Source organism: Balaenoptera borealis, assembly GCF_965194805.1.
Source record: "Balaenoptera borealis genome assembly, chromosome: 14".
Classification (NCBI taxonomy): Eukaryota; Metazoa; Chordata; class Mammalia; order Artiodactyla; family Balaenopteridae; genus Balaenoptera; species Balaenoptera borealis.
The window spans coordinates 58,146,611-58,159,428 of record NC_138875.1 but is presented as its reverse complement, the minus strand read 5'-3'; the positions used below and the strand labels follow the sequence as shown (position 1 = coordinate 58,159,428).

Genomic DNA, 12,818 nt, shown 5'->3' with positions numbered 1-12,818 from the left:
CAGAAAGCACAGGTGCATGTCTGGTAACCAGCAGCTCCTGGGTGTAATCTCAGACCCAATGGCTTCTCGTGCCCCTTCCTGCTCTAAGATCACGGAGAGAAGAGGCACCAAGCTCTGGATGAAGAAGCAGGACGGCCTCCACGACCCCTGCCCCCAACATGTGCGGTTGTGAATTGCGAATAGGATGCAGGAGACAATAACAGGCATAAAATTTGTTGCATTGAATAAGGCATCAAAAAAGGCATTTTATTTTAGTGAACTCTCTATGCCTAGCTGTTATTCCCCTGTGGCTTATTTTATGCCTTCATTATAGTTCTCTTTTCTTTTGAAAGCACAAGGTTGCATTTCCCCTTGCCCAGCAGTGCTACAGCGGTAGAAATCCAGGACCCTGAAAAGCAAGACACAAGAAGCAGTTGCCTTCTGAGAGCAGTGACTGGACGCTGATTAAGTCTGCAATTCCCGCCCCCAGTGTTCTGATGGGAGGCCCTTACCGATTGTCCTGGAGTTCTCAAATTTCCCTCTAGCAATAGGCTTAGATCATTGTGGCATTCAGTGTTTTTCCATTTGAGAGATGTTTTTCTCAGTAATTTTTTTTCAAACTCTTAGTCTTGATTATCTAAAATATAAAAAGATCTTACGGGACTTTCCTGGTGGCACAGTGGTTAAGAATCCGCCTGCCAATGCAGGGGACACGGGTTCGAGCCCTGGTCCAGGAAGATCCCACATGCCTCGGAGCAACTAAGCCCATGCGCCACAACTACTGAGCCTGCGCCCTAGAGCCCACGAGGCACAACTACTGAAACGTGTGTGCCACAACTACTGAAGCCCCTGAGCCTAGAGCCCGTGCTCCGCAACAAGAGAAGCCACCGCAATGAGAAGCCCCACACCACAACAAAGAGTAGCCCCTACTCGCCGCAGCTTAGAGAAAGCCCGCGCACGGCAATGAAGACCCAACGCAGCCAAAAATAAATTAATTAATTAAAAAAAGAAAAAAGATCTTACTATGAGTAAAATACAAGAAAGGGCCTTACAATAAGTAATTTGATATACACGTTTGGGCAATGTTTGCAGGCTACCGGATTGTCACATACGCCAACATAACCGCTAATACTGCCGTTCCCTTCTTGTCATTTTTACTGGACCATTAGAAAATGCAGGCTACTTCCTATGGCCAGTTTGTCATCATCGTTGCTGTTTATTTCTTGAACATGAATTTTAAAAGAGAAGATAAACAAAAGTACCCCCTTCACAGCAGCGGAAGCAGTGCTTATCATGTTTATTTCACGTTTATTTCAGTCCCATTACTTCTGGGTTCCTGGACTCATCTGAGTCTGATTAGAGTATGATGAACTTCCTGATGACCATCCAGTTAGAAATGTTTCATTCTTATCTAGTCTGATATGGTTTTAGGAAAATAAGTCAGACAGGATTTGAAATTTGAGTCCATATTTCCTAATATAGGTGTGTGCTGCACATAGAAACATCTTAAGCCATTTTTGGGTGTACTTTGGTCTGTTCTCCACAAGAAACCTGACCAGTGGAGGAGGCTTGAGCATAACTGCAAAAGAGACGGAAGGTGGACCTTGCAGGTGTTTCTCACAAGGCTCCACCGTGTTTCTCTGTGTGCGGGGACCTGGGCTCTCTCTCCTGAGCCCCGCACGTTGCTGATTTAGTAGTGAGTGAGACTCAGTGCTTCTGAGCCCCAGGTAACCCCACGCGGGCCTGGAACCCCGGGGGAAGCACCAGTGACTCAGCCACGCTGGAGAGACCCTTGCATCCAGATTGGGGCAAATCTAAAAGCTACCCACGTGCAGCAGTAAAACCTTAAAAGCCTGTCCCACCTCCTCCCCAAGGTTTGGCTGTGTGCAGAGGCCTGCTAGTTGATGGGTACCATTCAGATCCTGCCGGAATCAGAGAAACGGTGGCGTTCACTCCAACAAGCACTTCTTGATACCACCCAGAGATGCTTCCAAGGGGCCAGAGAGGAGAAGGGAATTTATTGCACTCCGTCCCCTAAATGTGCTTTTGTCACCTTCTGACTGCTGGTCAGGAAGGGACTGTTTAAAAAATCTCTAAATGCTCTGTCTTGCCCGTGATTCAATTAGCGTTTCAAGTCATACTTCTGTTTCATGTATTCCACTAACTGGGATTTGGTTAGAAAAACAAAATCAGTGTCTGAATTTTCCAGCTTCTCTAGGTTACATCATTAAAATGCCTTATGATCCCTTTAGAAGTTCTTGACTAGACAGCAAATAGAATTGCCGTAATCCAGAAAGTTGAATAGAACACCTATTGCCTTTCATGGATTATAAGAAATAGTAATTGTAAAAAATTAAAAATAAGAATTTTTATTGTTATTGCAAGTATTGTTCTTTCAATAACTACATAAGTCAGAGGTTTTGATTCTGTGTAATCGTATAAATTACGATTTAACCTCTCAGTGGGTCTCTGCTCAACTGTATGTCTTTACTACATCAGACCATCTGCCACATGCTGTAACCAAGTGGCCCAGTCCTGCAGCAGCAGCTTTCCTGCCTGAAGATCAGAGCCCCTGGGGACTCCCGACCATGGCAGGGCTTTAATTAACTGTTACCTTGTGTGATGACTCTTTGGTGCAACCATAGGAACAGTTACACACGAGGATAGTAAACAGGCACCTGCTTATTTACCTGACATAGTCAATGTTCAGCCTTCCCAAGGTGTTCAGATAATGACCTCGTGAAGGTTTGATTAAGAAAAACAAACCCTTTTACTAAAATTGTTAAAACTTTTCTCCTGGTTTTCATTTTCAAAAAGTAACAGACTGATAATCCCTCATGAGTGCAGGCATGGTCTAGTAAACACCCTACATAGTACGATGGTTAAAAACAAGTATATTTGTCGAGAAATAAAACTAGTAAAACCCTGGGGCATATCACCATACCGTGGGTTGTGTTTTGGAAGCTGAGTGAATTTGAACCTGAGTGCCTGTGCACACTGGGGTGATTGTTTATCAAAGGTAATAATCCCTGGGGAGTTCTTTTTGACTTCACTCTCAGTTGTCAAATGGAGCGAAGGCCCGAAGGGAGATTTGTTTTCCAGGTGTTACTATTCTGACATGCAATGCCAGAACCCCAGGTTTGCTTTTTCACTCCGCTGTTCCCTTAACTCTTAACTTTCTCGTTGTATTTTCCAACTACTTTGTGTTGCTGATTTGATGAAATGAACTTCCGTGCTCTGCGTTCAGGCAGAGGGGCTTCATAAGCAAAATGTGCATGCGTAGTTTAACCTGTTCCAGCGTGCAGTGTCTTATTTATCTTTGTCCTTCGTATAACATGGTGGTTGACTTTCGCATAGTAGGTATTCATTACCTATTTGGTGAAGAAAGCAATCTTCCAGGTTTAAGAACAATCCAAGTTTTCTAGTTCTCACCATTGTGCGATTAAACTTTGAGGTTTTACTTGATATTTTTATATCTAGTTGACTTGCTTAAAATTTGCCTCCCTCAGCATCTTCCCCCTCTGAGAGTTTTCACATGTGCTCTAGACAAAAATCTTTTAAATTCCTTTACTCTGTTTGTGGCCTTAGGCGATGATGGATCAGCCACTGACACCTTCCCCTGGGCTCAGCGGAGGAGGGTCCTGCTCTCTCGTGGCTGCTTCTCCAGAAATATGTCCCCTTAGCACACCTGGGTTCAGGCTTAACTTGAGGTTTGGGGAAAGCATATAAAAGACAGAATACCTGTTAGTGTATGGAAATGTAACAGATTTCTGTATATTAGTTTTGTGTCCAGCAACTTTACCAAATTCACTGATGAGCTTTAGTAGTTTTCTGGTGGCATCTTTAGGATTTTCTGTCTGTAGCATCATGTCATCTGCACTCAGTGACGGTTTTATTTCTTCTTTTCCAATTTGGATTCCTTTTATTTCTTTTTTCTTCTCTCATTGCTGTGGCTAGGACTTCCAAAACTATGTTGAATAAAAGTGGCAAGAGTAGCCATCCTTGTTTTGTTCCTGATCTTGGGGGAAAAAAAAAGAATACCTGTTACTCCAAGGGCCATTCTTAGGTGCGAAGGACCGAAACCCTGCTCCTGAGTTCCTAATCAGCGTCATCCTGCCTGGCACCGTTCTGCTTCACGTGCCAGGCGCCAGCTCATGTCCACTCTAACTCAGCCTTAGCCCCAGAAGCAAGGGAAGTTCTTCCCTGCTTTAGTCCAAGGCATTTCTCATTGCCCAGCTTGGTGGATGGCAACCAATCCCTCATACAGCGACCACAGCCTCGCATTCACACAGGGCCAAGCCGGACAGGAGTCTCTGCCACCAGTGAGCTTCTTCAGCCTCCTTCCTAGAATTGGACCTTTATTACAGCTTCCAAAAATCGCTTAAGGTGTTGTCTCCACAAGGCACCTCATTCAAATCTCTGTATTTTCTAGAGGACGTTGATCAATCTGTACGTGGCAGGCACCGAAATAGTTTTTAACAAGGGAGGGCATCATTCGAGTTTTAATTATGATTTGTCTCAACGAGCCTTCTTTTTCCTTGTTTCCAACGGTTCCAGTTCCTAGAACTAACATCACACCGTGTGCAAAAAGATGCCAAGGAGTTTTACTAATTTTGCAGAGGCTTTGATATAAAGTATTTCTTGAGGGCCTGTTACGTTCCAGGCACTGAAAACCAAGAGAGACAGAGACTTCAGGCTTAGATAGGGCATTGTCTTCCTCATAGGGTCCACAGTCTTAGATCTGGAAGGGACATTGGAGATAACTTTGTCTCCTACCTCATTTCACTGAAGAAGAAATAGGCCCAGAGCAGTTCATGGTGTGCCAGAGGACACACAGCCCAGAAAGGGCTGAGAAGGGCTAGAACCCAGATCTCCTACCCTCTGCTCCAGAACGCTCTTTACTGGAGGCATCAAAACATCCAAAGTCTGTAGCAGCAGACAGAACAAACCGAAATACAGTATTTACTGCCAGCATGGACTTGTGAAATAGTAGGACACAAAGAGAAATAGAAGGAGAAAGATCTGCTTTTCAAATTATTTAATAATGTATTTAAATATCTACTTTAGTTTTAGTTCTGTAAGCATTTGATATCAAATGGACCAGTTTTTCTAAATTTTGGGTTGAAACTTTCAAGTTCTGCTTTATGTTTTTATATTAGTTATCCATGTAGTTTGGGGGTAAGGAGAAGGAAGTGAGGCCACACTGGCCTTCCTCCTCTGTTCACTTTCTCATCTCCTTTCCTTCTTAGCCCACTTCACCCCTACCTCCTTCTCTCTCCTCCCCTCCCCTCTGCTGGCAGCTGGAAGCAGACATGCTAAAGGGGCTCTCCTTTTAATAAATGGGGCAACTTGACTCTGGCCTGAAGTGGTGTAATTAGGCCTCCCCCCTGGAAACAAAAGGGCCCTGAGGTGATGAGCAGATCTTATCCAGGAGACAGATTGAGTCAATGGAAAGGATGTTACCTTCTCAAGACTTCTTAAACCTAATTTCTCAAAACGATTGCCAAGGCTTTGCTTTTGGCTGTACTATCATGAAATAAGATACTCTGTGAGATACATGCACCCTTATGTTCATAGCAGTGCTGTTTATAACAGCCAAAACATGGAAACAACCTAAGTGTCCATCCACAGATGAATGGATAAAGAAGATGTGGTATGTATATACAGAGGAATACTTACTCAGCCATAAAAAAAAATGAAATGATGCCATTTGCAGCAACATGGATGGACCTAGAGATTATCATACTAAGTGAAGTAAGTCAGACAAAGACAAATATCATATAATATCATTTATTTGTGGAATCTAAAAAAAATGATACAAATGAACTTATTTACAAAGCAGAGAGAATCACAGACATAGAAAACAAACTTATGGTTACCAAAGGGGAAAGGGGGGAGGGATAAATTAGGAGTTTGGGATTAAAATATACACACTACTATATATAAAATAGATAACCAACAAGGACCTACTGTTTAGCACGGAGAACTATATTCAATATCTTGTAATAACCTATAACAGAAAAGAACCTGGAAAAGAATATATATGTTTATATATATATATATATATATATATATATGTGTGTGTGTATATATACACATAACTGACTCATTTTGCTGTACGCCAGAAACTAACACAACACTGTAAATCAACTATACTTCAATTAAAAAAAAAAAAAAAGATACTCTATGAAGAGTAGAAAAACAACAATATTTTGAGTAAGAAGGGGAAAACAGCTGGGGAGGTATCATGCAGAAGCTCTTCAAAGTGGGGAAGGGAACAGAGTTCCAGGCTCGACTCCCCTCTCTGCCTTAGCATAGAATGACTTGAAGCAAGTTGTACAGCTGTTACATCATCCTGCTCAAAGTGGAAAGGCAAGTCTGAACTGGGACCATAGTCTCCATGCCTTCTGGAGAGAAACAGTTTTCACCAGTGATTTTTTTTTTTTCTAATTTTCCTGATCAATTGCCAGTTCATTTCATAATTACAGCATTTCCCCCATGAAAGACAGGTTATAATTTTCAAGATAATAGCATCTCCCTTTAGTTAGCATTTAAATAGATGCCTTTCTTTTCACGGAGGTAGTCTTGGCTCTGCAGGAAGTTTAGGAAGAAGACCACTGGTATCAGCTACAAGATGAGAAAATCTTTTCAAAGTTAGTTAATAACCTGAGAAGATTTCTACATGGTGGATCATCTCTTGAATTTGATATTACCTTTTTTATTGTTGTTACCTTCAATTTCAGAGGCGGGTGTCTTTGACCTTGTCTCAAAATTCCGCCACCTACGAACAGCGCCCATGACCTCTTTGACTACAGAGCTGAAGTCTTGTAGAATCACAGGTTCTTAGGGTCGGAGGAGGGCGTGAACTCTAGTTCAGTCCTGCAAAATGTGTACATGGTGTGTGTGTACACACACATTCCAACAAAATACAGAGGTAGTTTCAGGAAGCCTGGAGGACAGTGTGATGTTGAAGGCCCTGTTACAGGGACACGGTGAAATAGTTACAGAGAATCAGCTTGCACACACTGGCATCAACACACCAGCTGATCTGGTTTAAAAGGGAAGCGCACACAGGCAGCAGTTAGTGTCAGGATTTAGCTGCCACCTACGCCTTATGGTCCAGCGTCTGATTGGCACAAGAAAGGAGGTGAATACGGAGTTCTTAGTTTGAAAAATGTTGTAACTTAAAAGGAGATATTCAACTGCACTCATGAATACCTTTTGTGGTATTCCTATGATCATGTTAATTTCTATAGCAAAGGAAGAAGGGAAAATCCTTCCTAATGATATTTCAGTCCAGTCTTCTTGCTGTTTGGATATGGCAGATAAATAATAGGAGATGGGGAAGTCAATGAGGAAATACGGAGAGGGAAAAGCTCTGCTAAAATGTTACCTAGTGAAATTGAAGAGCTTTCCTTCCCTGCTTTTTTGTTAGTAACACATATGCCATGCCTGACATATATTGGCAATAAACTAATAAATTACCTTGGCCAGTCTGGGCACTTATTTCGAGGCTAATAGTGTATTAGCTTTAAACGCAAGCTTCCTTTGGGGCCATCGATACATGGAAAAGGTATTATTAATCATTCTTGCTAAGGTTTTATATTTTCCATTTACTGATTCTCTCAAGGTTTCTGTATCAGGCAGACGTGCTCAGAGCATCTGTAGTTGCTCCAGTAAACAGAGGGCCATTTAAAAATTCAAAATTAATTTAAAAATTGGATACAGCTGTGTCAAATTTTAACTTTCTTAAATAGCTGGGGACTTCTGCTAAGACACTTGTTCTGTCAGTTTCTTTTTTAATTTTTATTGAAATATTATTGCTTTATAATGTGTTAGTTTCAGGCATACAGCAAAGTGATTCACTTATACATATATTGATATATATGTATATACATTCTTTTTGAGATTCTTTTCCATTATAGGTTATTACAAGATATTGAATGTAGTTCGCTGTGCTATACAGTAGGTCCTTGCCCTGTCAGTTTTTATGCTGCACTGCTCGAAATATGCTGCACTGCTCGAAATATGTCCATGAAAGACAGAATAGTGGAAATGTTGAACTCTAATTTTAGTTTGAATCCCTTCATCCAGCAGTGGAACCGGCATGTAGTGTATTAGTAAAAAGGATCACTCACACCCAGGCTTTTACAAATGTGTTTATGAAACTCATAATGTACTTAATAACTGAATATATAGCAAGGTATCACGAATGTCTTAATAATTGAATATATAGCAAGGTATCACGAATCAGAGCAGACCAGAGAGTTGTTGTACAGTAGAATAAGTTTTCTCAATTGACTCTCTAAAAAATTGAATTAAAAAAAATTTTTTTTTAATTTATTTCTTTTATTTATTTATTTTTGGCTGTGTTGGGTCTTCGTTGCGGCGAGCAGGGCCTACTCTTCATTGAGGTGCGCGGGCTTCTCACTGTGGTGGCTTCTCGTTGCGGAGCATGGGCTCTAGGCGCGCGGGCTTCAATAGTTGTGTCACGTGGGCTCAGTGGTTGTGGCTCGCGGGCTCTAGAGTGCAGGCTCAGTAGTTGTGGCTTGCCGGCTCTAGAGCGCAGGCTCAGTAGTTGTGGCGCACGGGCTTAGCTGCTCTGCGGCATGTGGGATCCTCCCGGACCAGGGCTCGAACCCGTGTCTCCTGCATTGGCAGGCGGATTCTTAACCCCTGTGCCACAGGGAAGCCCAAGAATTGAATTTTGAGCCTAAGAATATTAAACTGTGGGAGGCGGTATGCGATAGTAGCACCAGCCTGGGTGGCATCTTGGTTTGCCATTTGTTTGTAAGCTATTCGTCCTCTAAAGTGTTCTGTTTTCTCACCTGTAAACTAGAGTTCACTTGTTGTGAGTGGAAGAGAGAGTGCTTACAGGTTCCAGGAACCCTGCTGGACCTACAGTGACTGGCTAATTTGAAAGGCTCCCTAACCTTATGGAACTTTCACGCTGTAAAGCATAAGGCAGATCCTTCTAGGCCTTGTCTCTAAGAATATAAATATAAAAGACTCTGTATAGAGAGTGGTAGGTTTTTAACATAAAAACAGAGTCATAGCTTCATACATTTTAGAGGTTTGCTTTTATCCTTCAGTGGGTAAATGGATAAATAAACTGTGTTAGAACCCAGACAATGGAATAGTATTCAGCACTATAAAGAAATGAGCTATGAAGCCATGAAAAGATGTGGAGGAACCTTAAATGCATATTGCTAAGTGAAAGAAGCCGATCTGAAAAAGGCTACATACTGTATGATGCCATCTACTCTGGGACATTCTGGAAAAGGCAAAACTATGGAGACAGTAAAAAGATGAGTGGTTGCCAGGGGTTGGGTCGGAGGAGGGAAGGATGGATTGGTTGAGCACAGAGCATGTTTCAGGCAGTGCAAATTCTCTGTAGGATACTGGCGATATAATGATGTTACTATACATTTGTCCATGTCCATAGAAAGTACAACACCAAGGGTGAACTGTAATGCAGACTAGGAGCTTAGGGTGTGTTGTGTGTCAGTTTAAGTTCGTTAATGGTAATAAACGTACCTGGTGGGGGACATTGATGATGGGGGAGGCTGGGCACGGGTATATGTGTGAGCCGGGGGTATGTGGGAAATCGCTGTACCTTCCCCTCAATTTTGCTGCAAACCTAAAACTGCTCCAAAAATGTTAAGTCTTTTCAACGACAACAAAAAAACCACAGGATCGTAGCCTCCACACTGTTTAGAGATTTCCTCTTATCACCTAATAGTATATTAGACACTGGAAAGTATTTCTTAAATGCAAGAAAGTGAAGTTCATCTTGACTCTCCCTTTTTAGGGTTTTTTTCCCCAACCTGGAGAGAATATTATCAGTGTTTCCATATCAGCTAATCATTCTTCTGACAGTTTGGGAAATGCTGAATGATCGTATTAAATAGGAACAGGAGGTAACTGTGCTTGTGTTTAAGATTTAACACCCATTTACCTAGAAGCTTGTTAGGACTAAGACACTGACCTAGAAAACAGGAAATTTGCTTTTCTCACACTGTCCGGCTTACACCTGCTGAGATCAGACAGAAGATGCAGCTAAGGGTCTGTTGCTGTTGTGTCAGAATCAGTAGGTGTTTAACAAGCCTGAATATGTTCTGAAAATAATTATACACACCCCATTTCTGGCTTTCAGTGCTAGCTTCTTTTCCTGAGCGGACCCCCACTTCATGGTGAGTGAGGAGGCAGCGGTCCTTGGCTTCGGTGATGAACTCCTCAAGGTGTGTAGGAAAGTATTAGAGAAGGGGTCTGACGAGGTCACACCGCTTTTCCTTCACGCTCGTTCCCTTCAGAAGTCCCTTAATTGTCTTTCTAGTTCCACGAAGCCTTGATTCTTTGTATTTTCCGGTTTCTTTCATAGCAAGTCTGAGTAGTGTATTCGAAGAGGCTTCTTTACTATTCGGTTTTAAGTGTCTTACAAAATGCAGGTCATCCTATATTTGCCCTTGTGTAGCAAGTAGAGAATAGGGGAGTCTTTGACTCTTACCCTATTAGGAGTTTTGTGATGTGCTGGGTTTTAATAAAATAACTAGGGGCACAATAGGGGAGCCACTCAGAAAAAGGAAAGAGTTGGAAATCTACTCAACTCACTTCCATTTCATGCTGGGACGGATCCTCTGCTATTGTAGAGAACTTTCTTGCCTGAAGAAATTGGGAGTGGCTGTTTGAGGCACGTTTCTTGGATTCTTCTTTCTTTTTTAGGACCTAGGTTTTGAGATAGGGCTGATGTATAAAAAGCATGACTCCAGAGCTTTAGCTGTCTGTAAATACTTCCTTACAAGCAAAGATTCCTCAACAGTGGTTCATGCTGTTAAAAATGGTAAGCACGTGTCCAATCACTTTTTGGCAGATAGATATTTATTATTAGAATATGTTGGCTGACTTTCCCTGCAGTGATATTTAAGTCAAGCGGCATTCCCTTATTTTATTTACTTATTTTTGTATTTCCAGAATAATTCTAATTACACTCAGGATATTTACATAATTCTCTTTAGAATTTAGGCACATAAGGAGATGTGAAAAGCACACAGGGAGAATTTGAAACGTCAGGAGCAGCTGAGGCTGGAAAGGAAGACCAAGGGCCCATGAGGGAGGATGGGCTTGACTTGCTAACAAGGTTGGGTATTGTTTGTATATGTTGGTTTTCTACTGCTGTGTAACAAATTACCATAAACTTAGAGACTTAAAACAACATGTATTTATCATCTCACATCTTTTGGCTAGTCCTCTGCTCAGGGTCTTATAGAGCAGAAATCATGTTGTGCACTGGTTACATCTTCGTCCGGAGGCTGGTCTAGGGAAAGATGCATCTTCATGCTTTTTGATGCTGTTGGTAGAATGTATTTCCTCCTGGTTGTAGGACTGAGGTCCCCACTGTCTTGGTGGCTGTCAGCTGGGGACCACTTGGGGCTCCTGAGTTGGCTGTCTGGTCTGTGAGTCTCCCTCCATCTTGGCAACAGAGAACCTCACTCACGTTAGAGCCCTCTACGTTCAGATCTCTCTGCCCACCCCACTTCTGCTATGAGCTGGAGAAAACTCTCCACTTTTAAGGGCTCAGGCCTGATTAGGTCAGGCCTACCTGGATAATGTCCCTATCATAAGGTCAGCTGTGCCAGCTAATGTAACCTAATCATTAGATTAAAGTAAGATCCACTCTCTCCACCGTCCCAGGGATCATGTGGGGCGTGTACACCAGGGAGATGAGAAATCACAATAGGTGATGGGGTGCTTCTGAGGGGAACTATTTGGCCATTTGTGTTTGAAAATGTACTTCTACTAAATAGAAACTGAGGAGGAAGAGTCTTGAAACTGGCTGCATCACAATGAACCAGCCAAGAGATGCTGAGGACCAGAACCAAGACAGCGGCAAGTGGGACAGAGGGAAGAGAATGGATTTTAAAGAACTATCCTGAAAATGAGCAAACTTGATTAATTGGATGGGTGGGCAGGGATGTGGGTAGTGGAAGAGACAGTAACTGATAATGGCATCCACATTTATAGAATACAGTATAAGAAGAAAAGTTTGTGGGGGAAGATAGTGAATCTAATTTAAACCTACTGAATTTCGGGTGCTTGGAATATGAAAGTAGCAATCTACTGTTGCAATTGGATACATTGTTCGGCCTTTGGAAGAGAAGTCAGGCTGGTAGGCTCTGTGGGAGCCAATATCTCTCACACTCATTCACATGTACGAGTGAATGAGATCGTGCAGACGGCCAGTGAATGAGTGGGAAAAGCATTAACAGCAGAGCTCTGGGCAACACTGATGTTTAGAGTTGGGGTGGGGAGTGCCTTGTCCCGTGTCCCCTCACCCCATCCCCAGCTTTTCTCATACACCCAACCCCTGCCCTTTTGGGCCATACCCCCAGCTTAGGAACCGGGCGTGCCTGACCCCATGGGGACGTTACAGCAGTGATTATGGTCGAGTGGGTCTCCTTCAAACAGATCCAAGAGAGAATCTACATAGGCCAGTGTTCCCAGTATCACTTTCTAACTGCCATCAAGGCGTGGCACTACTGAATGTAGAAAACAGGAGGCCAGGGATTGCCCCAGGAGAAATAACTTAGTGTCATTCATTGTGATGGATTCTTGTGCCGCCCTTTTATTTCTTTTTTTTTTTTTCTGTTCAAAAATTTCTTGGGTATTTTATTTTTTATTTATTTATTTATTTTTAACATCTTTATTGGAGTATAATTGCTTTACAATGGTGTGTCAGCTTCTGCTCTACAACAAAGTGAATCAGTTATACATATACATATGTTACCATATCTCTTCCCTCTTGCATCTCCCTCCCTCCCACCCTCCCTATCCCACCCCTC

At 42.4% G+C, this 12,818-nt stretch overlaps 1 protein-coding gene and 1 long non-coding RNA gene across 17 annotated transcripts in view; one reads left to right on the top strand and one right to left on the bottom strand.

Moving 5' to 3' along the window:
* The window catches only part of LOC309610605, a 716,737-nt gene that overhangs the window by 700 nt on the left and 703,219 nt on the right, over window positions 1-12,818 (bottom strand). The window lies entirely within an intron of this gene.
* Window positions 1-12,818, top strand: part of EPB41L3 (erythrocyte membrane protein band 4.1 like 3) — a 223,328-nt gene that overhangs the window by 143,568 nt on the left and 66,942 nt on the right. The gene's annotated exons all lie outside the window — the stretch shown is intronic.